The 27,103-nt window shown below is 37.7% G+C and overlaps 1 protein-coding gene across 20 annotated transcripts in view; it reads left to right on the top strand.

The window, feature by feature from the left end:
- Positions 1–27,103, top strand: part of AKT3 (AKT serine/threonine kinase 3) — a 175,680-nt gene that overhangs the window by 17,444 nt on the left and 131,133 nt on the right. The window contains exon 4 of one of the 20 annotated variants that reach the window (XM_081315979.1): positions 16,664–16,765. The exons of the other annotated variants lie outside the window; for them this stretch is intronic. The gene's annotated coding sequence lies outside the window, so the exon portion shown is untranslated. The remainder of the gene's footprint in view (positions 1–16,663; positions 16,766–27,103) is intronic. 20 annotated transcript variants of the gene reach the window in all.

The raw sequence follows: 27,103 nt of genomic DNA, 5'->3' as shown, positions 1-27,103 counted from the left end.
TGACTTATCCTACAGCCCCTTGCTGGATTTTAGCGTAAACTTTTTTTTTTATTTTGGAGTTTTAAATCACTTTCACTTTTGCTGTAAGGAAGTCAACTTTAAACATTCAGTTAAAACCAAAGCGTGCTTAAAGGGAAGATTCATCCTAAGATAGTGAAAGTCATCTGATTTAATTTATATTTATATTACATTTTTATTGTAAGAATTCTGTATTTTACTAGTTTTTAAAAGCTCTGGTCTTATTTTTCTTAAATTCTGATGGGAAATTTCCTTTTTTTCTAACTATTTTTTATCGTAGGAAATTTTATCTCAGTTTTTCTCTGTGGTCTTTCTCTTATGGTACATTTACTTCTCATGTCCTGAAGAGTGAAATTTTATGCTTTTGTCATGAAAGCTGAACTACAAAAGAGTTTTGGACTATATTAAAATGTAAACAACAATAAATCAAAGATTTTGAATATTATACATTATATATTCTTTACAATGTCTTCGGGAGGCCTTTGAAAAAATGCTTTTTAACTTACAAACTCTAACTGAAACATTGGATAAAGTTTACCAATGGTTTTAAATCAAACCCAAAATGACACCCAGATACAAATAATAGTAGCTGAATTAAACTTGCAGTCGAATGGACTGGAATTTGATCTCTTACTGGCAGATGTGAGGGAAAAGGAGCCTGGTTTGAGAATTACAGGTCTGTTGGAGTAGGCTGAAAAGGGAATGAATACAAAAGATTCAGAGATGAAAGAACTGATGAGTGATGGAGTGGACTTTCTTAAGAAGATGGATGAAGTTTGGAGAGTGGATTTATTATATTTAATCAGAAAGCAATTGACAAGAGATGCTGTGTTTTAATTTACAGAGAGATTCTTTGAACAACAAATGCTGTGGAGATACTTACAACAGAAACTTATGACTGGGGAATGAGATGCAATTGTTGGGAAAGATCCCAATCAAAACCTTAAGGAAAAGTTTTATTATTAAATAACAAATGAGAATATTTGATCCTGGATGGATCAGAGTAAGCATTGTGATGATTTGTGGTAGATAAGAAGCCGTTGTAGACTTTCCATGACTTAAATACAATAATAGATTGTTAGCAAAGGTTAATACAGGTTACCTATATATATTATTTGTAATGGTTTTTGTGTTTTTATAGTTTTAATTGTGATAATTGTTCACTGCCCAGAGTCAATTTGATTGAGATGGGCGGCTATAAAAATTGAATAAATAAATATGCACACAGATCAGGTTGAAGAAGATGAAGGGCAACAGTAAATTCATAGTAAATGTATTCATGTACAATAACAATGAAACAGCTGTAATATTTCTGATTGCAGAGAAAGCTTTAGTAATTTGGACTGGACATTTTGACTAGAGGTCCTAAAATTAATCCAGAAGAAGAATTGGGTGATCAGCATATACTAATGGCAAATAGTAAAGATTAAAGCAAATGGAATTAGTTTGCACTACAAAGCATGGGTCTGACTCTGCTTAATGAAAACAGGTACCTAAATTCTGAAAAAGATTTTGTGAAAAAAGAGACTGGCTATGAGATAACAAAAGATCCAGTATTTTCAGGAGTTTATTTGACAAGATATAACACAAATATATTTCAGAACAATTATAATAAATTATGGAAAGGAATAAATGATCTTGAAAGATGGAAAAACGTTTACAGGTCTAGCAAAGAAAATTTAATAGATCATACAGAGGGGGGGAAATTCACAATCTGACTCAAAAGAGAGCTGGCCCTACATTTCAAGTTACATTATATTATCAAACAAGCTGTCTATCATGGATAACAAAATGAATATAATATCTGAATATCAAAACCTCAGTTATAGAGGATCTTGCTTGGCCAATGGACTTCAGAGATATTTAGGGTACAAAGAAACAAAAGAGGACAATAATTTGAAGGAACAGTGTTAAAAATGTGGAATGTTCTACAAATAACTTCATCATTAGCATTCATGATCAAAAGGTTTTTACTTCACAGATAACTACAGTAAGAAAGATTTAATTTCATATGCTAATATGCTACATCCAAATTCCGAAAACAGGTTAAAGACAGCAAGATTTGCTCAATGAAGATAGGAATTTATCATGGTTAATGTATTTATAAATTTATGGAAGAATAAAAAGTAAGCTTAAAAAGAAGTTACCTTAAAAGAGAATAGAATTTGAAATGCTTATACAGAACCAAGAGAATTTATTAGCATGGATTTACAAATTATTACTAAAATTGCACAAAAGGGAATAAATTAAAAATTATAAAGATGCAAAAGTTCAAAGAATAACCATAGGAACAATAGGAAATGCTGTAAAAATTAAAAAAAACCCATTCCAAGCTATAATCTGAAAGAAAATTGGTATAAAATGTTTTAAGAGATGGTGTATGATTCCATCAATGGTCAGCAAGAAGGACAAATTATATAATATTAAAAACGCCACAGTAAAGAAGAAACATATCACACGTGGCAATCATGCAAAAGTACTCAAAAATATTAGAAGGATCATAATAATAATCATTGCAATTTCCAGAAAATTAGCACTGTGCTTTCCATTCTCAGCAACCATGGTCAGACAACCATGATTGATGGTATTAAGCCACTGAGAGATCAAGTAGGACCAGCATGGATGTACAACCCTCATTCTGATCCTGTTAAGATCCCAGTCATGCTAAGCACAATCAGTTCTGCCTTAGCAATCTTTATCTTAAATCTGTCTAAAAAGGATTTGGATAATCAACTTCTAGGCCTTCTGAAGATGCAAACTGACTACCACCTTCTCAAAAATGTTCCCTAAATAGAGAATGGATTAAAATTATGGATTAAAATTATCCAGGAATGTCGGATGTACTGGTTTCTTGAAGTAGGGATGGGCCACTGCCTATTTGAGGACCAGTGAAATCACACCATCTCTGAGGAATGAACACACCACTTCTTCTGTCCAACTACACCAGGGGTGTCAAACTCAATTTGGCCAGGGTGGGCATGGCCTACTGGGTGAACGTGGCTAGAGTACGTATGGCCTACTGGGTGGGCATGGCCAGCTCTACATTGTTCGCATCAAGGGTGCCTATGGGGGCCTGGGCAGGAGTGGGACAGATTTGAGGGTCTCTGGCAGAAGGAGGGTCTCTGGGCCAGGACCAAGGCAGTGGGGGCCGTTCCCTCACTGTTTCCAGGATGGCTTCGCAGGCCACATGAAACCACTTCACAGGCCTTGTGTTTGACATGTCTGAACTACACCAATTCATTCCTCATTCATGGAAATATTCAAATATAATTAACCTGAATTTGGATTCAGTTATAATAGAAAGAACTCAGAAAAAACTTAAAACTTTTCCATTATAGATTTCTGTGGTTTAAGACTACTCTGTTGTTTGTTAAACATAAACATGCCATATTAATCTTTAACTACAAAAGAAACAAACCTACCCGAATAGTTAAAAAGAAATGCTTTACATTAAAAATATGTATTCCAATTTCTCAAATTGGTTAAACCTTTTTGTCATATAAAACTGACTTCTTAGTTTTTAAATTAAAATCTGTTTAAATTGAAAATTAAATCAAAATCTTACTTTGTGAAATTAGGAACTAACTTAAATATTCTGCCACTTATTTGGTTCATTACTCATTTGTCTCTCTTTTTCTCTTGCTATATTTCTTGGTTCTGTTTGCTGTCATGGCATTACCCTTACTGGTTTGAAGAAGGTGAAGACTTTTGAGTTCTGTTTTTTCATTCTTAAGTGAGAAGTGAGAGGAGCTTTAATAATTTTGTTGTATTTTTGTAACTGAACAATACCATGGTTTACTTTTCTGATATTGTAGTACGAGTAGTTCCTCTGTTATAGAGAATATGGAATACTCTGTTTAGGACACTGTACTTTCAGTTGTCATCCAGTGCTTGAATTATTCACTATTCATCTGCTAGAAAATAGATGATAGTGAAAAAAGGAACAGGTTGCCATTATCTTTCTTATCAAAGATTAAATATTGTTTATCCTGAGAGAATAGGTGAATTAAAAACTATTTTATTCAGTAAATATATTTTTAAATAAAAAAATGATTACATTTATTGTATATTTGTATACCTGGTTTATTTGTAATTCACTGAGAATTTTTATTAACTATGCTATTATATTGCTACAATGTCATAATTAGGCTTTAGTTTGAAGCATTTTTAATGTTGGCCTTAATTATAATTAGAAAACAGACTCCATGTAGAATATGGTCATAGTCAGATTCAACTATTTCAGATAGTTGAGTGAAAAGTAATATCTCCAGTATTATAAGCCACCAACAGATGGCAGTACTGACATGCTAGAAACTCTGACATGTTCTTTAGTATCTGTTCTTTCAGTTGGCAGGCAGATGCTGTGAAAAACAATTATATTTCTGTTTGTGGAATAGAAACCTGCAGCTTTCATGAGTATGCTTTAAGCCAGTGGTTCCCAACCTTTTCTATACACTGCAGCCCTAGAACACTTCTGATATATTCTCGCACCCCTTACAAAAGTTCAAAATAATGGCAACGAATTATGCATATACACTATAATTTTGAAAACCCAAATTTTCACATCCCCTGGAATATTGTCTCGCATCCTCAGGGGGTGCCAGCATCCCTGGTTTGGAACCCCTGCTTTAAGTAAAGCACTGTGATTGAATTTTTAACTGCTAAAGAGACTAGAATTGAAATTCACCATTAAATGCAGTTTTTAATGATGATTGTGTTGATCTGAGTACTATGCATTGATGTGCCCAAAAATGTAAAGATGGTGAGTTAGGAAGAAGAAACTGATTTATGAATTAAGAATGAAGTGGAGAAGCATGGCCATAGCAACTTGAGTTTTCCTCTTGTCCTGCTCTGACGTTTGGGTATTTTCTTTAACTTTTAGACATTTAAACCATGAGTCTAGATAAGATACAGGTTTCCCCAGGCCATTTTTAAAAACCATCTACCACCCATGCAGTTGAGGTTCTCCAACACTGACCATGCTGCGAAGTCCCCCCAGTTTTTCTTTTTTTTAATTTGGCAAAAGGATTAAAAGATTGTTCAAAAGAATCAAAAATTAAGATTATTATTTCTCTGTACTGGATCTTCTAGTGACAATTACTTTTTTATTCTGGATTTCATAATTATAATTATTCTGATCACTTTCCCCACCTGTTCCCATGTGGAGGAACAAGGAGAGGGAGAGACAATTCGATTGCAGCAGCAACAACTATATGGTGGTGAGATGAACTCTCCTTAAAAAAAGAAAAAAAAAGCTTTAATCAAGATGAGTTCCAGAATTCAGAGCACCTGCAAAACAGATTCTGTTGAACTTATATGGCATGATCTGAATTTGAATTACAACACACTTTCTGGGAAAAATTTGTAGGCTTTAACTAACTGCTTCTGTGAATGCCTGTGACTCATAGAGAATTACAACAGTGAAGTGAGAGACCACAAGTATCCTTGACTTACAACCATGACTGTAACTGGAACTTCCATTGCTAAGCAATGCGATCCTTAAGTGAGTCACACCCAATCTTATGACCTTTTTTGCCATGGTTGTTAAGTGACTCACACAGTTGTTACGTGAGCTGTGTAGTTGTTAAGGGAATCTGGCTTTGTCCATTGACTGCTTGTTGAAAGGGTCCTGGGAATATTGTAAATGCTCATCACGGAATGCTGTAACTGTCATAAATGCATGCTGGTTTTGATCAGTATCATCATCAGTTCTTTTTCCCGTCCTCTGACTTCAAGATCCACTAGATGGCACCAAAATACACAATTTACATTGACATATACAGGTAGATCCAGGTTACAATGGTAATTGAGGCCAGAATTTCCATCACTAAGTAATGCAGTTGTAAAGCATGGCATCATATGATTGCATCACTTAGCTACAGAAATCCCAACAGTCTTAGTTGCCATTGTTGACTGAATCTCAAGTTGCTAGGTGAGGAGCCACCCTAATGCAAGCTATTCCTGGTTTGGGGAATCCTAGTGCTGAGTTTCGGTAAGGTAAGGGCCTCCTCTTGAACACCCCCAACCTTCCCATTTCTTTCATCTCTGCCCTTTTGGGTACCTTGCACAGAAGCACTCCCTGATGGTGGTGACAGGACTAGTAGTAGTTGGGTAGAGACTTAGGGTCTTCAGCAGTCTCAGCTGGCACCTCCACTCCTGGCCTCTACTTCAGCTCCAGTGTTGCCAATGCTGTCCCTACATCAAGTGCCATCTCAACATCAAGTGCCACCTCAAGCACCATGTCAAGAGTAGCCACCCAGCTCACCAGCACAAAGCTGCAGCTGCTTTTACTACTCTGAACTCTGCTGGCCCTGATGTGCACAGCTGACCTTTGTCATCTACTGCTGCCTAGGCATGCCTGGTATGACCCTATACAAGACAGTTATTGGCCATGCCAGGCCGCCTTCTTGAGGTTATGTGTGGTGTTCTTTTGGTTTTGAAAGGACTCAGAAATGTTTGAAGCTTCGCAAGAAGGGTACACATGTTTTAGAGAACACCGGGAGAAAAAAGACAGCAGAGATTGGAAATAATTGGACTTTTTTTGAGGAACTATATTCCAAACTTAAAATTGACAAGGAATGTCTGAAAACATACAAAGGCACAGCTCTTAAAGAATCCAGTAAAGAACATACACATTTGTGAAGCAAATTTTAACCATTCAGGAGATCAAAAAATAAAAGAGATAAAAATAAAAACAATTTAAAAATAAAATTGGATACATGTCAAACCCAGATAGGCTGATAGCCCAGAATTACCAGAAGTTAGAAAAGGAATTAGTGACATAACTATTAAATATGATGAATGAAATCAAGGAGATAAAAACAATGTCAAAGAAATAGAAATAAGCATTCATAACACAAAGAAAGGAAAGTCATGAACAAGAACACAAAAGAAATCTCAGTCACGTAGACCAATTTCGTTATAGAATTTTGTTTGTAAATATATTAGCTATGTAAAAGGAAGTGCATTCCCAAATAATAACCACCTACCAGACACATATTCCAAAGGCAACATTGATGGAGAACAGTTGAATTACTTATAAATGCACTAGACTATGTCAGTATTATGAATAAGGCAGCTGTAATATTTTAGCTGAGGAAAAAGCTTTGACATCTTTGAATGAATATTTCTGCTGGAGGTTCTAGGCAAAATGAATCCTGGGAATGATCCCAAAGAGCGTATGTCAACAATAAACAGCAAAGAGTACAGTGAAGGGAACACTCTGCAAGCTTCTCAGAATGAAAGGCACAAGGCAAAATATCCATTCTTTCCTTTACTATTTGTAATCTCTTTGGAAGTCATAGTAAACAAGATCCCAAAAGATAAATAACTGGAATAATGATTAAGAAGAGGGATACAAAATGAAATACTATGCAGACAATATAATATTAATTATGCAACCACAAAGCTCCATATGACTGTTGATATAAATAATCAAAGATTTTGGCTGCGTTTCCAGAAAGAAAATTAATGAAAAGAAAGCTAAGATAAGACATTTAACCTGTGAAGAAGAAGACTTTATAAAAGACACACTGTCTGCAAGATAGCAAAGGACTCTGTGAAATATCTAAGATTCCACTTGACAGGAAGTAATAAAGATAAATTTCAAAATAATTACAGCAAATTATAGAAAGAAAAAGAATGAAATGGAGAGCTGTAACAACAACCAACAAATTTCATGTGAGAAAGTTTGATGAACTGATTAAGAATAGTCAACGGATCACTCAAAAGGAAATTGTTGTCAAGCTTGGCATTTCACAGGAATGTATGGGTCATATTATTGATGTTCTTCAATATTATAAGATTTGTGGAAGATGGATTCCTCACATGCTGAGAGTTCCAAGAGTTGATACTTGGCAGCAATTGTCACACTTTGACAAAGAAAGTGAGGAATTTCTTTATAGCATTGTGGCAGCCAACAAAATATGGGCTTTTCATTATGACCCAGAATTGAAGTGTCAGTCCATGGAATATCATCACAACACTTCATGTGCAAAAAAAAAGATAGAACAAAATAAAAACCTAGGGTTTGACAGGAAAATTTATGGTGTACAGTTATTTTGAGACACAGATGGTATTATTCACATGGATTTTCTTGAACCTGGCACCAGTATCAGATCAGAGTGCTATATTCAACTGCAATGCTCAACAGAACTGCCATACTCAAAACTTGAAACAATGATTAAGCAGAGTTCAGAACCATAAAAAGAAATATTTTCTGTGACATGGTGCTAGGCCTCACACTCTACAAACCACTGAAGAGGCATTTGAGAAGTTGGATCTGTCTTCCTCTACTCTTCTTACAGTCCAGACTTGGTGACATACAACTTTCACCTTTTCTCAAAATTGAGGAATACCTCTGTGGGCATCTGTTGATTCAAATGAAGAGTGTGGAAAGGACTATATGGTTTAGTTGGGTTCAAGGGGTCCACATCATTAGTGTTCTCCAACATCTGAAACTACTCTTGTTTGTTCCAGAATGAAACATTTTTAACTCAGCACAATTAGCAAAATAGAAACAGAAAACTGATGGCAGAAGAAGACCTAATGATCCATCAAGACTGCCCCTTGACATATTTTTGACTCTTGTTTTTTTCTTTTTAATTAATTAATTTTAATATTTTTATTTCATTTTTTAAATTTTTCTCAGATGATGGACATGTATTTATCTCAAGCATGTTTTAACTCAGTTACTGATGATTGACTCACGATCTCTTCTGGAAGTTGGTTCCAAGCTTCCACTACTCTTTCTGTGAAATAATACTTTCTAACATTACTTTTGAACTTCCCTCCTGACAGTTTGAGATTATGCCTCTGTGGTCTTGATTTTTGCTTAATATTGAAAATACCGCCTTTTAGAACCTTATTACACTCTTAATATATTTAAAGGTTTCAATCATGTCCCCCTTTTCCCTTCTGTCTTCCTGGTTGTACAAACTCAGTTCCTTCCATCTCTCCTGATATCTTCTGTCCCTTACACATTGTACCATTTCTGTTGTCCATCTCTGGATTCACTCAATTTTATCAATGTCTTTTTAAAGTGAGGTCTTCAGAATTGGACACAATATTCCAAATGGGGTCTTACTGAAGCCTTATATAGCAGGATTAGTACCTCCTTTTTCTTGCTGGTGATCCCTCTAGTGATGCATCCCAGAATTTTGTTTGCCTTCACATTTGCCTGGCCACCCTGTTTACTCATTTGCAGTCATCTGCTATGAGCACACCTAAAGCCTTTTCTTGTGTTGCTCTGTCTAATATTGTACCCCCAATATTGTATTCTGCCAGAGGATTCTTTTTCCCCAAGTGCATGATCTTACATTTAGAAACAATGAACTCCAGTCTACACATTTTTGACCAATTCTCCAGCAATGCTAAATCATTTTCCATGTAATGAATACCCCCAGGACTATTAATTTTATTACACACTTTTGTGTCATCAACAAAAAGACAACATTTATCTAGAAATCCTTCTGCTATATCACTTACAAATATATTGAATAAAATAGGACCTGAGCCTTGTGGTACACCCCTTGTGACAGACAGTGCCCCATTAACAAACACAATCACCTATACCTGAGCTAATTTCCTATCCGCTAAACCACCCAGTTGTTAAGCCCTAGCCTGTGCAACATTTTTTATTAGCTCATATGAAGCGTATCAAATGCTTTGCTAAAATCCAGATAGGTTATGTATACAGCACCACCTTCAGCCCAAACATTTGTCACATAGTTAAAAAAGTCAATTAGCTTGACATGATCTGCCCTCCGTAAAAAAAATAAATGGTGCTTTGGGTCCATCAAATTGTGTGCTTTTAAATGTTCGTAAATGGTTTTAGCCCCTTGTAATTCAACCTTGTAGCCCCTTGTAATTCTACCAAGATCATGGCATCAGCCCTCTCAATTCCTGGCAAATAGATGGGGAAGAAATGGAGGTAGTGACAGATTTTATTTTCCTGGGCTCCAAGATCACTGCAGATGGGGACTGTAGCCAAGAAATTAAAAGACGCTTGCTCCTGGGGAGGAAAGCCATGGCAAATCTAGACAGCACACTAAAAAGCAGAGACATCACCCTGTCAACAAAAGTGCGTATAGTCAAGGCTATGGTCTTCCCAGTTGCAACGTATGGCAGTGAAAGTTGGACCATAAGAAAGGCTGAGCGCCAAAGAATTGAGGCCTTTGAACTGTGGTGCTGGAGAAGACTCCTGCGAGTCCCTTGGACCGCAAGGCGATCAAACCGGTCAGTCCTAGAGGAGATCAATCCTGACTGCTCTTTAGAAGGCCAGATCCTGAAGCTAAAACTCAAGTACTTTGGCCACCTAATGAGAAGGAAGGACTCACTGGAGAAGAGCCTAATGCTGGGAAAGATCGAGGGCAATAGAAGAAGGGGACAACAGAGAATGAGGTGGCTGGATGGAGTCACTGAAGCAGTAGGCGTGAGCTTAAATGGACTCCAGAAGATGGTAGAGGACAGGAAGGCCTGGAGGAATGTTGTCCATAGGGTCACGATGGGTCGGACACGACTTCGCAGCTAACAACAACAACAACAACAACAAGTCTATATCTGTACTTCTTACCACATAATCCATCTGTTGGTAATACATTTTAAGGTATTTTGATTCCATCTTGAGGAGGATGTACATTTGCATAATGCAAATGTACGTATTTTTAATATAATGCATAACTCTGGTAATACAAAAATAATGCTGGAAATATTTTTAGTAGAAAACCCATTGGTCAATGGTAGTTTAATGTAAATGCTACTTTTTATATATTTAATTTGTTAGGAAAATGTATATGGCTGCCTTTCTTAAACAAATTTGGTAACTAATGAATAATACAGAAAGAAACATATTAATAAATATTAATAACATAATAAATACTTTAGCTTTAAAGCAATCTACAAAAGTTTATAGCGAAAATACTTACTAAAATCTACCAAAGAAAAATACATGGTTGCCATACTTGCAGAGACTATATGCAGCCTAAAAGTCTAATTAGACTGGGTTCTATATAAGGCAAAGTGTATAGGACAGGAGACGATAGCCTTAGCTGCGTTGTGAACTAGAACCCCCATTACAGATCTGGGATGGAAATTCTTCATTCAGGAAAAAATTCCCTCCACCTAGAAAATTATTATGTCACAGTGAATGTCTCCTCTGATTTTAGTGCTTCCTCATTCTAATATTTTTATATAATTTGCTTTCATCTATGCAGTTAGAATTATAGGTTTTTGGTTTTTTTTTTTAAAAAAACTTGATTCTAAAAGGATAAAAGTAGTTATGCATATGAATAAACATTATTGGAAAACTTAACTATGTTAAAATGTTTTTTTTTAATTTTTGAAAAACTAAATACTATTCTTAAGAAATTGAAACATTAAAGAACATCTGCTTTTTAAATACTGCTAAATTGTAATAATTAAAGGTTAAATAAAAGCTGGGAAAGCTTTGAAATTTGAAATGTTTGTTAACAGCTAGTAACATGACTTACTGAAGACATTTTGTCAAAGTTGAAGAAGTTAGAGCTAATTAATTTCTTGGGAGACATATGATGAAATTGTAGGTGTGATAACATATTTGAGTAACATATGGTCGTTATAGGGTACCTTTCTAATGACTGAGCAGCAAATTAAAAATAGATTTTTCTGCTTTTTAGTACAAGTTCTTTGTACTAAATAGAATTATAAAATCATACATATACATGCATACTACTTTGTGTAATTTTGGTATGGAAAGTTTTTTTCCCCAATGAGACAATTTCTTTCCAAAAAGGGTGTTAATAAATCCACTAAATATGGTTGTTATGCAGTGGATTTATTAATCCTGTACTTTTCTACTTAAAGCCTGACATTTCGGGGATGGCAAATTGAGAAAACTGGAGGATTTCTAATATATCTAAAACTTTGTTCACCTACCACTCTTTCCTCTCATTGTTCTTGAAACCCTATTCTGTAAGCATAGCTTCCAAGAATTTAGGGAAAGATAAGCCTCCATTTTATTCATCTATGGTTGACTTGACCAGTCTCAAATATGTTCAGTTTAGCTTGTAATGCTTTTCTTATAATGAATTGAGCAGAAATTATTTTTGCTCAAAATTATTTTTGATTCAAAATAAAATAGGATGCTATACATATATGATCAGAATTTTGTTATATAGTCTACTTTATAATTTCTTACACTAAATATTCTTTAATATTCATATAACAAAATTCTTGACTGTTGCAAATGTGTCCCTAACCACTGTAAAGTATTTTTATATGGTGAGTATCTTGAATTAATTTTCTATACTATTTTTTGCATGTATTTCCCAACCAACTACCTGGAATCTTATTTTTTGCCTAGATATTCATGGTAACAAGCATTTATTGTTGAATTTTCAAAAGCTATAAGCAGTGATTAGTAAACTGTAATATAACATGATACATATATGTAAAAGCAGTACATTCTGTCATTTTGTTCTTTTATTTATAACATTTTGAGGAATAAATAAATTAGAATGAAATTTATCAGTTTCATCTCATATGAAGTCAGTAAATCAATTAAAAAGAAAGAAATTTTTAACATGTATTATACAACTTTGACAGGATCATTTATGCCCTTGTACCTATTATCACTTCCTTGAAGGTTGGTAAGGCATGATTTACCTTTGCAAAATCCATTTAAGGCAGGGTGTAGTAATCAGGTGTAGAGAATTGTGGCTGACATGTTTCAACCGAGCTAGTACATTTGAAACTTATTTTGCATAGAATTTGAATTTTCTCTGAACTTAGTACCTTTAGGGTAACAATTTTATGAAGAAAATGAATAATGTGTAAGAAGATAAATGTGCAGTTACTCGTTGCATTTAGAAATGATTTTTTGGTAGAGTTCTGCAATGCAGATGTGGGTTTTTTATTAGCACTAAAATCACAGTATGCTTGAATATTTAGTTGGTCCTCAGTTCACTGATTGCTCCTTAAAATATTGTTTGGATTGGATTATTGAAGCTTGAATGGCTTGGGGAAAAACTGACATCATTAATGAAGTGTTACTTGTCTGTGATTTTTTTAAAACTTAAGTTTATGTTTTTAACGTTTAACATTATGGGAAAATGACGTAATACATGAGCCCTCTGTCAGTCCGCTTATTAAATAAATTCTAAAAATAGCAAAAAGCTGTTCCACATATTTATAGATTTTATTGCAAGTGAGAAAAAATCAAGAGAAACAATGCACTATAGATTTGATGTGATTTTTTTTATAAAAGCACTTTTGATGCACCCAAAAATAGAAATTCAAGACACATTAATTTTCATATTATAAATAATATTTTAAAAGGGTATTCCAGGCAATATTCTTTTGTTTTCTCTGTCACCTTTGTACAAATGGAAAGCAGTATTTCCCTTTGTTCTAGTCTCTTAGGCTTATGAAACAGCCTAGACAGTTTTTCAACATCAGATGGGCTTTCTGGTATCTCATTTGTAAGATAGCAGAGTCAACAAGGAAAACCTAGATAATTGGCATTCTAATAAGATAGTTCAATGCAAAGTGAAGTACTGTAGGAAAGTTTCGATAGAACCATTCAGGCAGAGTAATCCAGTTGTCTGGGTAGCTGGTTTTTCCTAAGGAACTATTTATATTATGGGAGAGATGACTACAATTAATCATACTTTTTTTAAAATGAAAAAGTAATCTGCACATCAAGAAAAAACGGATTTTCCCTTGGAGATGACATTTCCTAAGTCAGTAATCATAAGAGAGAGCTGTTATTACCTCTGCATTTTAGTTAATTAAGTCTATAATTTTCTTGTACATTAGGAATTCTTTAAAATAAACAACTTTCTTATAAAATGGAATGTAAGGCTAAAAGTATCTTTGAATTTAACTTTTATTTCCACTTAATGCTATTATTCATTTGTACTTGCTTTGTTGAGTTTTTACTAATTTACTGTATGCTATCAGGAAACAATGTGTTTGCTGTGTTTGGATCCCTGCCCACTTCAAATAGAAAATGATATTCATCTGTATCAAAATGAGTGTTTAATTTAATGATAACTCAGTGAAGATGATACACCAATAATTATTCTTACAATCAATTCTGACTTTTCTGTCAGAATTGTGTCACATTTTAAAATATTCCATAGTTTCAGCATATAGTTTTGCTATTAATTGTTTATGAAAAATAGTTTTTGTATTAATTTACTGCTTAATAAAATACAAAACACCATAGAATTTAATAGATACTTTTTTATTTCTCTAGGCATTGATATGCCAATTGATTTTTTAGGACATGTGGGCTGTTTTTATTATGTTTAAATTACATTTAATACATTTTAGCATTTCAGTGCTTTCAGCTTTTCTTGTTAATAGCCTTAAGTGCCATTTATTGTTCATGATATGGATAAAGAACCAGTATCTTGTGAAGGGGGAGAAGAACATGGAAAAGGGAAGAAATGAATGAAACAGGAGTAAATGGTAGAATATTTGTGGGAAGAGAAACCCTGAGTGCTCTCCCAGCATCATGAATTGAAGTGAATGTAAGCAAAAAGGTTGTTTAGTATTAAGAAAAAAAGTATTGTACAGAGTATCACAAAAGTCTGTGGAATTACACTGACAGTAAATCCAAAAATGTTGCTTGATGAGAATGTTGAATGAAAATAAACAGGATGAGAATAATGCATGTAGGAATGCTTGTTCTTAGAAATGAAGTTGAAAGATACTATATCTATACAGCATCGATGTAATGACAGAAAAGGATAATTGTAACAAATGTAGTCAAAGTGAACAAGGAATGTTTAAAATTTAAAAGGTAAAACTAGAGTGATTTTAATGGAAATAAAAAAAGTTTTGGAAGTAAGTGAAAGGGACCAAATAAAGAGACTTTGGCAGGGTGAAAGGAATTAAGAATAGAAGAGATTAAATGATTTTGGATGAAACTGAAGTAAAGCAATGCTGGTAAGTATTTTAGAGTTTGTAGAGAAATGATAGTGACATGCCAAACAGTGGAATTGAAATTAAAACTAAATGTTATTGTCCAAGAAAAAAAAGTTATAAAATAACAAAGCTGCAGGTGTATATTGTGTAATTAGAGAAAGTTTAATATTTAATGTGTATAAAGACTGCATGACCATTGGAAGAATACTGTTAACTTTCCCATATATATATATAAGGGAAATCAACCCTAAAGGAAATCAACCCTGTCTGTTCTTTGGAAGGGCAGCTACTGAAGCTCAAGTACTTTGATCACCAAATGAGAGGACTCATTGGAAAAGACTCTGATGTTGATAAAGATTAAAGGCAAAGGGAGAAGGGGATGACAGAGGATGAGATGGTTAGATAATGTCATTGACTGAATGAATATGAATTTGGGCAAAGTCCAGGAAATGCTGGAGAACGGGCTGGTGTGTTATGGTCCGTACGGTCACAAAGAATCAGACAAGATTTAGTGACTGAATAACAAATATCTAGTAAGGGAAAAGGTAGCAAGTATAAATTCAAAAACTACAGGGGGATTAGTTTAAGTGCTGAAAACAGGTAGTGTAATTCTAACTGAAAGTATACAAAAATAAGCAAACGCTGGGAAGTACATATTTTTACCTTTAGCAAGTAATTGAGAAGTGCATGAATGTGTGAAAATTTATTCGGTCTCTATTGATTTACAGAAATTATATAATAAAGGTAATATATGAAACAATAGAAAATACTTGTTGCTCAGGTTTTAGATTTTGGCTGTGGTTTGTTCTCCAAGCTTATTTTAATATAATTTCTGAACATTTTGTTATCAAACTAGGTAACATTATCAGCAGGATTTTCTTGTCTCATTCTCCTTCGCTCATAAATGTCTTGTGTGCCAGTGTGGTCAGTTGGTTATGCGATGGGTTGTTTATTAGGAGCTATATTTGAATTCTGAGCAGCTGATTGGTTCTCTTGTTGATTGGTACTTCGAATGGTCTGGTTTCTTACATATTGATATGTTGCATCTAGATCAATATGCTTATTAATTGCTCCTTTGGTGGAATACCAGGCCTCAATAAATTCAAGTGTGTGGCAGGTGTTGGCATGCCCAATAATTTTTGTTCCTTCCCAATCAAATTGGTGTTGTTTATCATCAATGTGGATTGAGATCAGGGATTTTTGGTCATGTCATTGAACTGCTAGTTGACCCTTGTTTTCAATTGCCTTCGTGTTTGTCCCACATTGAATTGGTTACAATTGTTGCAATTGATTTTGTATACTATGTTGCTGTTATCTTCCTTCTGTAATACAGATACAAATGTTTTAGTTAATGATGCAAATGGGTGTGTGCTTTTGCATGCAAATCATATATGGTTGACTGAGAACCCAAAAGTTTGCCAGTGAATATTAATAGATTATATGATACAATGAGAATTATGCGTCTGGATATCAATGTATCAAAGACTAAAATATTGATAGTGAAAATAGTGAAAATAAAGTGCAGGTTATATATACATGGCAGAAATTATATATATACATGGCAGAAAACTAGAGCAAATAAATATATTTTAGATAGCATTAAATAAATGATGGAGTTCTGTATACACTAGTAGAAAAGTAGCATGTCTTCAGAAACTTATTTTTTCTTCTCCTGTTTTATGAAGCAACTGAATCATTTTTCCCCACCTTCTGTATCATATTTTTTTCAAACTAGGTTTCTTGAAAGACTATGTGCAAAAAAAGAAACAAGAAACACAGAAACAAAAAAAAAGCCCCATTCAGATGCAGCCAGGGCATCTATAGCAATTCTTCTAAGGTATAATAGAAAAGATGAAGTTTTTTTCTCCTATTGCAAACCTCCTAGGGCACAGGTCTGCAACCCGCGGCTCTGGAGCCGCATGCGGCTCTTTCAGCCGTCTCCTGCGGCTCCCAGTCTTCTGCTATGTGCAGTCGGAAAAAAAAAAGTGGGACTAAAAAAGTTCAACCAATCAATTCAAATATGCAGGGTAGGTGCATATCTCGCCTTGGCTCCACTCTTCAGTCAAACCCTGTTCTGCGCATGTGCGCATGTACATGCATGCGCACACATTTTTTGCGGCTCCCAGTTTATCCTTTTGTGAGGGAACCGGTTCTGAGTGGCTCTTTCACTGTTTCAGGTTGCTGACCCCTGTCCTAGGGTCACTTAGGTGAGATTGTCAGTGCAGAAATGTGATAAATAAATTTTTTAAAACCATCGACATTTTATGAGTCAGGGGTTACAAGAATTTTTTTAAAAAATACTAACATGTTCCACAGCCTGGAAATGTTGGAAGATGCCGGTTCCAAATGCCAGCTCTTCAGATACTTAAGACAGCTATGAGGGTTTTCCTAGTCTTATCTTCTCCAAGCTGAATATACCAGCATTTCCAACAGTTCATACTTTTTCTTCCAAGCTTCTTGGTTGCTATCCTTTCTTCTTGCTATAGTGCTATGGCAGAACTGGATGTAATATTTCAGGTGTGATCCAATCAGAATAATCTCATTTAATCCTGACACTGTAGTTCTGCTGATACAGCCTAGAAAATGGATTTGGGCTTTTTTTTTGTCATCTCCATCCTATTCAGAATCAAGTGAAATGCATTCTCAGGCTGCATGAGCAGGTGGAGAATAAAACCCTCAGAACAGATTCTTCAAGTCTGTGTTGCAGAGTTTTGTTACTAACTACTAAATGAGGGCAGAAGGAAACAAATTTTATTATGTGCATTGACCAGTTGAAAGAAAAAAGAGACAGAGAAAATAAAACAAAATATCATGTACATATAGGTAAATTAATTAGGTATACTTAAGATAGCATAAAATTATAGACATAAAAACTATAAAACTTACTGGGCTGAACTATTTAACTAAATTTATAAAACCTATCTATTGCCTTGGATGAAGATAAGAATGGGAAAAACTGAAATGAAGTAAATAACTTTATGGCATTCAATATTCAAATAGGATGAAACATAGAATGTTAGTAAGCCTGTTGTTTTTATTTATAGGGCACTTATTCTTTTGTATGGCTTTGGAGTGAAATGTAACAATTTGTGTCAAAATATTAGATACTGAATCTTTCAGCAACCAAACTATTAAATAAGACAAGTATGATTTTCTTTCATCTTAAATGGGACATTAAGAAGAATAAGTGTATTAAGCTTTTGATGTGGATTAAAAGAAAAAAAAAGATTATAGGAGCAAATTAGAATCACACCATCCATACTTGCTAAAAAATAATTAAATATAAATGACTGGTGAGTGCTAAGTAGTTGTCTGTCTCCTTTCTAGAGAATTTTTCAGTTAAGAAATCCACCAATTTCTGTATTCTAACTCTAGTAAATTCGTAGTCACTTCCACTACTTCTGAAATAGAAATCTAAGGAGTCTGACTATATATGACTTCAGTTTCTGTTCATGAATGAAGGCAAATATATGTGTCCCAGGATAGTTTTTCAGGATCCAATCAGAGTTGGTCACCAGAGATTTATTCTTCCAAGCTTTCAGACCCATGCTGGAACCCATCCCAAGGGAACCTTTCTCTCTTCAGAATGTATCCACCAGGCCAGGGGTCCCCAACCTGTGGGCCATGGCCCACTACTGGGCCGCAGCCACTTGGCCACCGGGCTGCGTGAAGGGATAGCCAGTGCATGTTCACACGTGTGTGCACTCACCCTCCACACTCTCACTAGCACTGCCCCGAGCATCCCACTGGCACTAGCACTGCCCTGAGCATCCTGCCGGCACTAGCACCACCCTGCCCTGAGTGTCCTACGGTGTTAGCGCTGCCCCGAGTATCCCGCCGGCGCTAGTGCTGCCCTGCCACCGAGTGTCCCACCGGTGCTAGCGCCTCCCTGAGAATCCTGCCAATGCTAGCACCGCCCCGCCCCAGAGTGTCCCACTGGCACTAGTGCCGCCCGTAGCATCCTGCCAGTGCTAGTGCTGCCCCATTTGCAGCACTCGCACCCGTGCAGCCCTGTTTGCATGTGTGCATGCACTTGCTTGCGGCCCATTTGTGCGTGTGCACATAGCAGTGCCTGCCTCCCTTTCTAGGCCGCCAAATCAAAAAGATTGGAGACCTCTGCACTAGGCTGTTCTATGCATAGTGTTTATGTGGTGCCTGGTTGTGTGTTTCTGTTCCTTACTGGGGAGGATGAATCAAGACATTACTTTGGTTTAGGATTTTGCACTGCTTCCAAAAGCTATTTGGTGTGTGCATGTGCCTTTTAGTTGGTATTGATTCCTGGTGATTGCCTGGACTAATTCCTGCAGTTTTCTTGGCAAGATTCTCAAGAGGTGGTTTGTCATTGCCTTCTTGCTAGGAATGAGAGAAGTCATCAAGCTGGCTTTGTGTTTAAGGCAGGACCAGAACTCCTCATTTTAGCCTGGTGCCTTAGCCCTTATACCAAAGTGGCTCTCTCAAGAAGGGATAAGAGAGGTATAATACTTCCAGCTGGTATCTGACTGATGCTTTTGTATTTTCATTTTGCCCAATTTCTAGTAATTTGTGATTTATTTGCTGAAATGTCTCTCTACTATCTCAGCAACAGCTAGTCATTAGATGACCGATTATAAATTGAAGACTACCATAGCTTGATCAGAAGACATAGAAGCAAAGCAAAAGGAGTCATCCACAGAGTATATTACATATCTCAATATTTGCACAGAAGTACAGGGGAGTATCATAAGAAATGTTGAGAGCACTTTGATGAAAAATAGAATTTGAGTTGGAATCTACCCAGAATTCTCTATTCTTCTCTCTCCTGCCATGTGGAGTGAGAAGGAACAACTTTTGGCCTATATGACATTCTTTTCACTATTCAGAGAGTTCTGTCATAATCTCATTTGGCTTTTCTCAAGGCTAAATGTACAGGTAGTCCTCAACTTACGACCATAATTGAGTCCAAATTTTCTGTTGCAAAGTGGGACATTTGTTAAAGTGAGTTTTGCCCGATTTTACAATCTTTCTTGCCACAATCGTTAAGTGAATCACTGTAGTGTTTAAGTTAGTAACATGGTTGTTAAGTGAATCTGGCTTCCCCATTGATTTTGCTTGTCATAAGGTCAGAAAAAGTGATTACATGACCTTGTGACACTGTAATCATAAATATGAGCCAGTTGCCAAGCCTCTGAAGTTTGATCATGTGACCATGGAAATGCTGCAATGGTTGTAAGTGTGAAAAACAGTCCTAAGTCACTTTTTAAAGTGCCATTTAACTTCAAAATGTCACTAAACAAACTGTTGTAAGTCGAACACTACTCTTCCATTTGTCTTCATAATTTCATTTTTACTTAACTTATTGTCCTTATGTCAGGTTTCTCTAAATGCTGAAATATAGTGCCCAGACCTGGACATGGTATGGTTTGACCAAAATAGAATAAAGTGAAATTATTACTTACTGTGATTTGGAATTTGTTTTTTCTCTCTCTCTCTCTCTCTTTCCCTCTCTCTCTCTCTCTCCTCCCATACACAGACACGCACACAGAGAGATGGAGAAGAGGGAGAGAGAATATACCATACACACGCACACACGCATGCGCACACACACGCGCACACAGGTGTGCGTGTGTGTGTTTGTGCTCTGCATAGATGTCCTTTTTTGCAGTTACATTATATTGCAGTCACATTATATTGCATGCTCATTGTAAGCAACTACTATTTCAAGATCTTTTACACAACTTTAAATTTAAATTTTACCAAGCCTGCTATCTTTCATCTTATATCTGTGAATTATTATTTTCCTAAGTGAACTTTTCTGTTAAATTTCATTCTGTTGTATTTATTTAATTTCTCTAACTTATCCAGATAATTTTGCATGTTATTTCTATGTTCTGCAGTAGTGGCATCCCACCCAATGTTGCTTAATTTACAAATTTGATAATATTCCCTGTTCCACTTTATCCAAATTATTTATAAAAGTATTGAAGAATAGAGCATCCTGCACTGATCCTTGTAGGCCCCCATTTGATACCTGATTAGCTAAGTGGACAAGAAGAGAAAGGAAAAAGGGAGGAACCAGGAACCATCTCGATTCTGAACAGTTCCCTGAGGGCCAAGAAAGGATCTCTGCCTAAATCCAGTCCTTTCAGGCTGGGTCTGTTTTCAAAAAGCACCTTGTATAGAAACATTGGGAGACTAGAGTGCAACATGTTGAGCACAAATTAAGAAGTTCATTGCTAGGCAAATGAGAATAGACATTTACTTTAACAAGAGCAACAGCAGAGGGCAGAAGAATAGCAGCAAGTACTGTAAAACAGAAACAAAGTCAGCATCCTGGATTCGACAAGGTTTCCCCAGACTTGGCTGTTGTTATGTATAACACCAAAACAATAAAAACTGCTACTGCTAACAGAGGAACCTGCGTTTAAAATGCAAGTTCAAGTCAGAGCTTGTAATTCAGCAACAGAAACAGAATGAGCAAAAAACCAGATTCAACACATTCAGAAGAAACACATATTGCATATTCAGAAACATCTATCAGGGTTATAATCAGTATAAAATTTAAAAAATGGCCTTTACAATGGGAATTTCCTGAATTTTGGAAAGAGGAAGAATGTTTGAATTACGATTGGAAAAAAAACTTTCATCACAAGACAGGGCTAAAAGAGAGCAGAGATCAAGGAAGGAAACAAGGATGCCAAGAAGATTGGAGAATTCACGAGTGCTACCTGCAGTTTGTTCAGCTGTGAGGGAGCCGAGTAAGCCAAAGTGATGAGACAGAAAGGCCACTCTCATATGGGGAATAGGTATGATGAGGGCATAGGATTTGTCCAGTAAGAAATCAGCAGCTTGAATGGTACAGAGAGAAGTTGGAAAGGCAGCTGCTTGGATCCATCTTAGAACTGCAGTACCCCACCAGGTGAAGACAATCGCCACAAGTTGAAGAAGGATATCAGAGAGTGTCATGTTCATGGCAAAATATGGGAAAGAGTAAAGGATAAATAACGTGACCAAGGATAGGGACAGAAGCATAGGCCTGCTTCATACGACAAAAGGCTTGATTATGGTCCTTGGTCCAAGTAAAATAGATACCTATAAAAGAGCTTTTAGAGTTGAACTTGAGAAGCAAAGTTAATAATCCAAGGACAACTGAACTTGGCCATGTCAAGAAAAGAGCACAATTCACACAAAAAAGAACATCATAATGCAAAAGCATTATTGCCATCTATTGGCAACAAAAGGTTGAATTATAGCAAAAGGATAGCTAGATCAGCATGGAGTGCAGGTGTGTACAGTATGGAACTTTCTGTAGCCTTGATGGATAGTGATTTAGTTGGGTTCCCCTGTAAACTGTGGATATAAAGCAGATAGTCATAGGAGGAATACTGTCCAGTTCCAGGCACAACTGGAAAAATGGACAGATATAACTTTGATGTGTCTTTGATCCTGAACCAGATGGCACTGGAGTTGACTCTCTTTCTGAGAGGCTTTTTGACAGTGAGGACAGGAGTGTTACCGGGTTCCAAAACGGGCATCAAAATATCTTATTGCTTTGGTTTAATAGTAATGGGTTAATGTCCAGAGTCCACTGCAGAGAGAACTTCATTTACTGAAAGAGAGACAGAGGCATCAACATGAAGAGGAAAAATAGGAAATGGAAGCTTCCCAAGTCAGCCTGATTGGACAACTCATTTTCTTGTTACTGTTGTTGAGGCTGCAAAGGAACAATTTTGAGGAGGCTGGACAAAATTCTAATGGCACTGGGTGTTCCACCACCCCATATATTCATACTAAAAGCAAGTTTCATTGCTTTATTTTTCTTATTGCAGACTCCTTACTAGAAATATTTGTTTTCTATTGCATGCTTTCCTTCCCAAAAATAATAATGACCTTAAATGTCTCATTTACTTTTCTATACTTTAGAAATCCTTTAAGATACAGCATTTTGTCCATATCAAACGGTTTCTTGCCAAGGAATTGCCTGAATGGATCATCTTGCATTCATCCATTCCCATTAAGTATATTTTTCACACCATGCATTACATAAATACTTTTCATGGGTAGGGCTGGGTTTCTCTTTGAATATCTGGAAGCACCCAATCTTGTTCATTGAAAAGGATAAGGATCAAGCCAGATAAACTAATTTCTGTGAGTTTCTCTCATTAATTCCCATGGCTTGGGAAAAGGATAGGATAATGATATCTCAGCTGGTACACTTACTTTCTTTATGCAGTTTACTTTTCTGAGTTAAAATTGGACAAGGGATTAGCAAGGCAAAAAAACAGGATGATAAGAACAAAATCTTTAAACTGTGTCAGATTCCATTTCCCCAACTATTTTATCAACCATAGCTTCCAATCCAATTGTTGAATAATGTTTCTGCCCTCATTGAGATAGGCCAGCAGATTAATATAAAGGTTTATTCAGTTGTGTAGTATCTTTCTTCCAGACGCTGAGATGAATACAGAATTTATATATATTGTCACTGGTTTAATATGCTTTTGTCACAAATGGTTAAATTTTAATTCTTTTTGTACATACAATGGCAATTCTATATGGTCTTAAAGCATTGGGTGACCATTTCCCCATCTTAGAATATTGTATCCTGATATGTGTGCTAATTTATTACCTTGGCTTTGTTACATTAAATAATGGAAAAGGCTCTTTTATTTGTTACTGCAAAAGAAACAATATGGTATATAACGTATATCAGTTTCTTGAATGTGGAAATGTGTCTGCCTTGGTCCTATTAAATTGTTCAGTGATTTGATACCATTTATCATGCTTTCTGACTGGACTGCCTCCCATTCTGTAATTGTCACAGTCCTCCTTGAAAAGATGATTCCAATATGTGGTAGTAAAAGAGTGATTGCAGCAGTGGGATACTACAGCAGGGCTTTTCAACCGGTGTACGCGTACCACTAGTGGTATGCGAGCACCTGGCTGGTGGTATGCGTAGGACGGGTTGAATAGCACTGTAAAAAAAAATGTAAAAAAAACCTTAAAAAAGGCATTTTTTACTAACCTGCTTTCAGCTGCATTCTGTTTCTCCATTCGCTTCTCAGCCTTCAGAGTTTGTGGGACAAAAAAAAAAGTTTCATGAGACTTTCTAACTTCTTGCGAGATCTCGTGAGAAGTTAGAAAGTCTCATGGAACTTTTTTTTCTTTTTTACCAATAGTCCCACAAACACATGGGGAAGGCTGAGAAGGGAATGGAGAAACAGAATCCAGCTAAAAGCAGGTTAGTAAAAAAACGCTTGGGGGAGGTGAGGGCATCTGGGTGGGGGCGGGGCGGTCACCTTACCCTGCATGGTGGCAGGGTGCAGGGGGCTCAGGAGGAGCTGCATAAAGCAGGCAGAGGGGAGGCCAGATAGATTGTGGGCGCTGCTTGGGGCCGGAGGGCGATCGTATGGTAGAGGTGCTGTTTGGGGCCGGAGGGTGATCACCCGTGCGAACAGGACAGCCACACACGGCAGAGGTGCTGCTTGGGACCAGAGGGGAGGCCGGGCAGATTGTGGGCACTGGCGGCGGCACCGGCACGAAGGGCGAACGCACACGCGAGCGGGACAGATGCGCATGGCAGAGGTGCTACTCGGGGCCGGAGGGTGATCGCACGCGTGAGCGCCCTCTGTGCCGGCACCACCGCCAGAGCCTGCAATCTGCCCAGCCTCCACTCCATCCCCGAGCAGCACCTCTGCCATGTGTGGCTGTCCTCTTCGCAAGGCCTTCTCTCGCCTATTGGATATCAGCAGCCCAGATTTGGTAGCTCCACTTAAGACCTGCTAAGGTGATTTCTCTTTGCCGAGCGGGAGGTGTGACCCAGCACCTGCCACTGCAGCTTGTTGCTGTTCCCCGTGTTTTTCAATTGACAACCTGTAGCTGCCCTTGAAAGTGGCTGGCTGGAACGGGTGATCTAAAAGCCTGATCGGCTGAGACATCTCCAAAACGGGGACCTGGCTTTGGCATCGCTTCTCCGTCCTCCTTCGCCTGCCTGGTCGCCTGGCTGGGACCGAGCCCTTCTGCCTGGTTGCGACGCGGAGGCTCCCGTGCAGTGCTGCTTCCAGCCAGTGGAGGCTGATGTGGCGGCAGGCAGGTGGGCAGGCGAGGGAGGCGTGGCCTCGGTACCCTCCTCTCCTCCCTTCACTTCCCCTCCTCTCCCGCCGCTTCTCCCCGCGGTGTCCTTGTCTCGGCATAGATAAGGCTGAACGAGCAGGCGGGAGGCAGCATCCTCCAGGCGCGCACTGGGAGCCACGGGGAGGAGCAGCTGGACCCGGGCGGAGCTTGCCCGCTGCAGCGCATGAGGATCCGGAACAAGCTCAGCTTCCTTCTTCCCAGCTTTGGGAAGCCGAAGTCCTCCGTGTCTGCTGCAGCCTCTGCCTGGCCTACTGGCTCCTCCTAGGGAAGGAAGCCGTCCCACCCCGCCCCCAAGGTGTCTTCTCCCGCAGCTGTGGGAAGCGGTCTGACTGTGCTTGCCTTCACTCGCTGGCTTTTCTCTGCCGCTTGAACTCTCCGATTGCAGCAGCCGGAGCAGCCCCTTAGCCCAGGGGTAGGCAACCTTGGCTCTTTTATGACTCGTGGACTTCAACTCCCAGAATTCATGAGCAAGCTATGGTGGCTCAGAAATTCTGGGAGTTGAAGTCCATGAGTCATAAAAGAGCCAAGGTTGCCTATCCCTGCCTTAGCCCTAAGGATGCACCTGACTCGGGAACTGGGTGGGCGGGCGGGTGGGCTGGCAAGTGAAGGCACCCCGCTCGAAAACCTGGAGCGAATCTCCTGTTTGGTTTGTGCAGGGAAAGAGGGACCAATTGGAGGAGAAGCTGCAGCTGGAGGCAGAGTCCGGTGGATTCTCCACTGTCTCCTCACCAGCACCCCCCACCCCCCCAAGCCTTAGACTTAGGGAGGGAGGGAAGGAAGAAAGGAAAGAAGAAAGGTAGGGATAAACAGTAACATGCCTATTGAAAAGTTTATTTTCCCTCCTGCCCACTCGCAATAGTAACCCATGGATTCCCCCCGCCCACACATAGGCACCCTGCAACCTGTGGGAGGGAGGGAGTGACAATGGAAGGGAGGGAGGGAAGGAGGAAGGGACAAAGAAGGAAGACAGGAAGGAAAGAAGGGACAATGGGAGAGAGGGAGGAAGGGCACCCACCCCAGTCAAACCCCCTTCCACCAGAGACCCATGGATCCCCTACACACAGGCACCCTGCAACCTGAGTGATGAGCTGCCCCCCCGCCATTGACTTCGCTTGTCAAAAAGTTGCAAAAGGTGGGACACTGTGACCGTCATAAGTATGAATCAATTGCCAAGCATCCGAATTAATTCACATGACCCTGGGGATGCTGCAACAGTCATAAGTGTGGAAAATGGTCATAAGTCACTTTTTTCAGTGCTGTCATAACTTTGAACAGTCACTAAGTGAATTGTTGTAAGTTGAGGACTACCTGTACTTTATCATTTTTTTCCGTTGTTTTTTTTTGTCAAGTTTTTGACACCTTGCCGGGCGACTGGTGGTCCTTGGACATTGCCTTATCCTAAAAGTGGTACAATGGGTGAAAAGGTTGAAAAGCCCTGCTACAGTACTCAGTTGTCTCCCCAGTGCTCTTTAAACTATATAATACTATTCTGGGAGATCGTCCATCTGTGGTGAGGTATCATCAATACTGTACATTGATGATAACTTTATTATCAACAAACTTTATGTGTTAACACCAGAGGACAAATCAGATAAGTTGTGGTTCTAACAAGAAGACTCTGGGATTCTGAATGGATACAAATAGAATTCGAATTGAATTCTAGCAAATTGCTATTTTTTTGAGAAATATTTTGCCTTTGAAATAGTTGTAATGTTAACTGTAAACAGAGATGCTCTCTTCCTAAAGAAGCTGGGGTTCTCCTGGACTTGTGACTCATGTTGAAACAGCAGGGAAAAGCATCATTTCTGGATCAGGATACCCTTGGCAGCAGTAATACCTGATTAGTTTATGTAATGCAACCTACATGAAGTTGTCTTGTAGGGTTTAAGTTAAATTTGGCTCTTTTTCCTTTTTTTGCAACCGACATTGTATTGCCTGCTAGTGCATCATGCACCCATCAATTATCCAATTATTTTGGCCAAACTTTTTTCCCCTGCCAAAATTGGATTATCAATTAGAGCATTTTATTGTATGTATGTATGTATCCATGCCTTAATTGCAACAA

This window comes from Vipera berus, assembly GCF_964194415.1.
Source record: "Vipera berus genome assembly, chromosome: 1".
Taxonomy (NCBI): domain Eukaryota; kingdom Metazoa; phylum Chordata; class Lepidosauria; order Squamata; family Viperidae; genus Vipera; species Vipera berus.
Note: the sequence above shows the minus strand (reverse complement) of the source record. Positions and strands in the feature narration are given on the sequence as shown.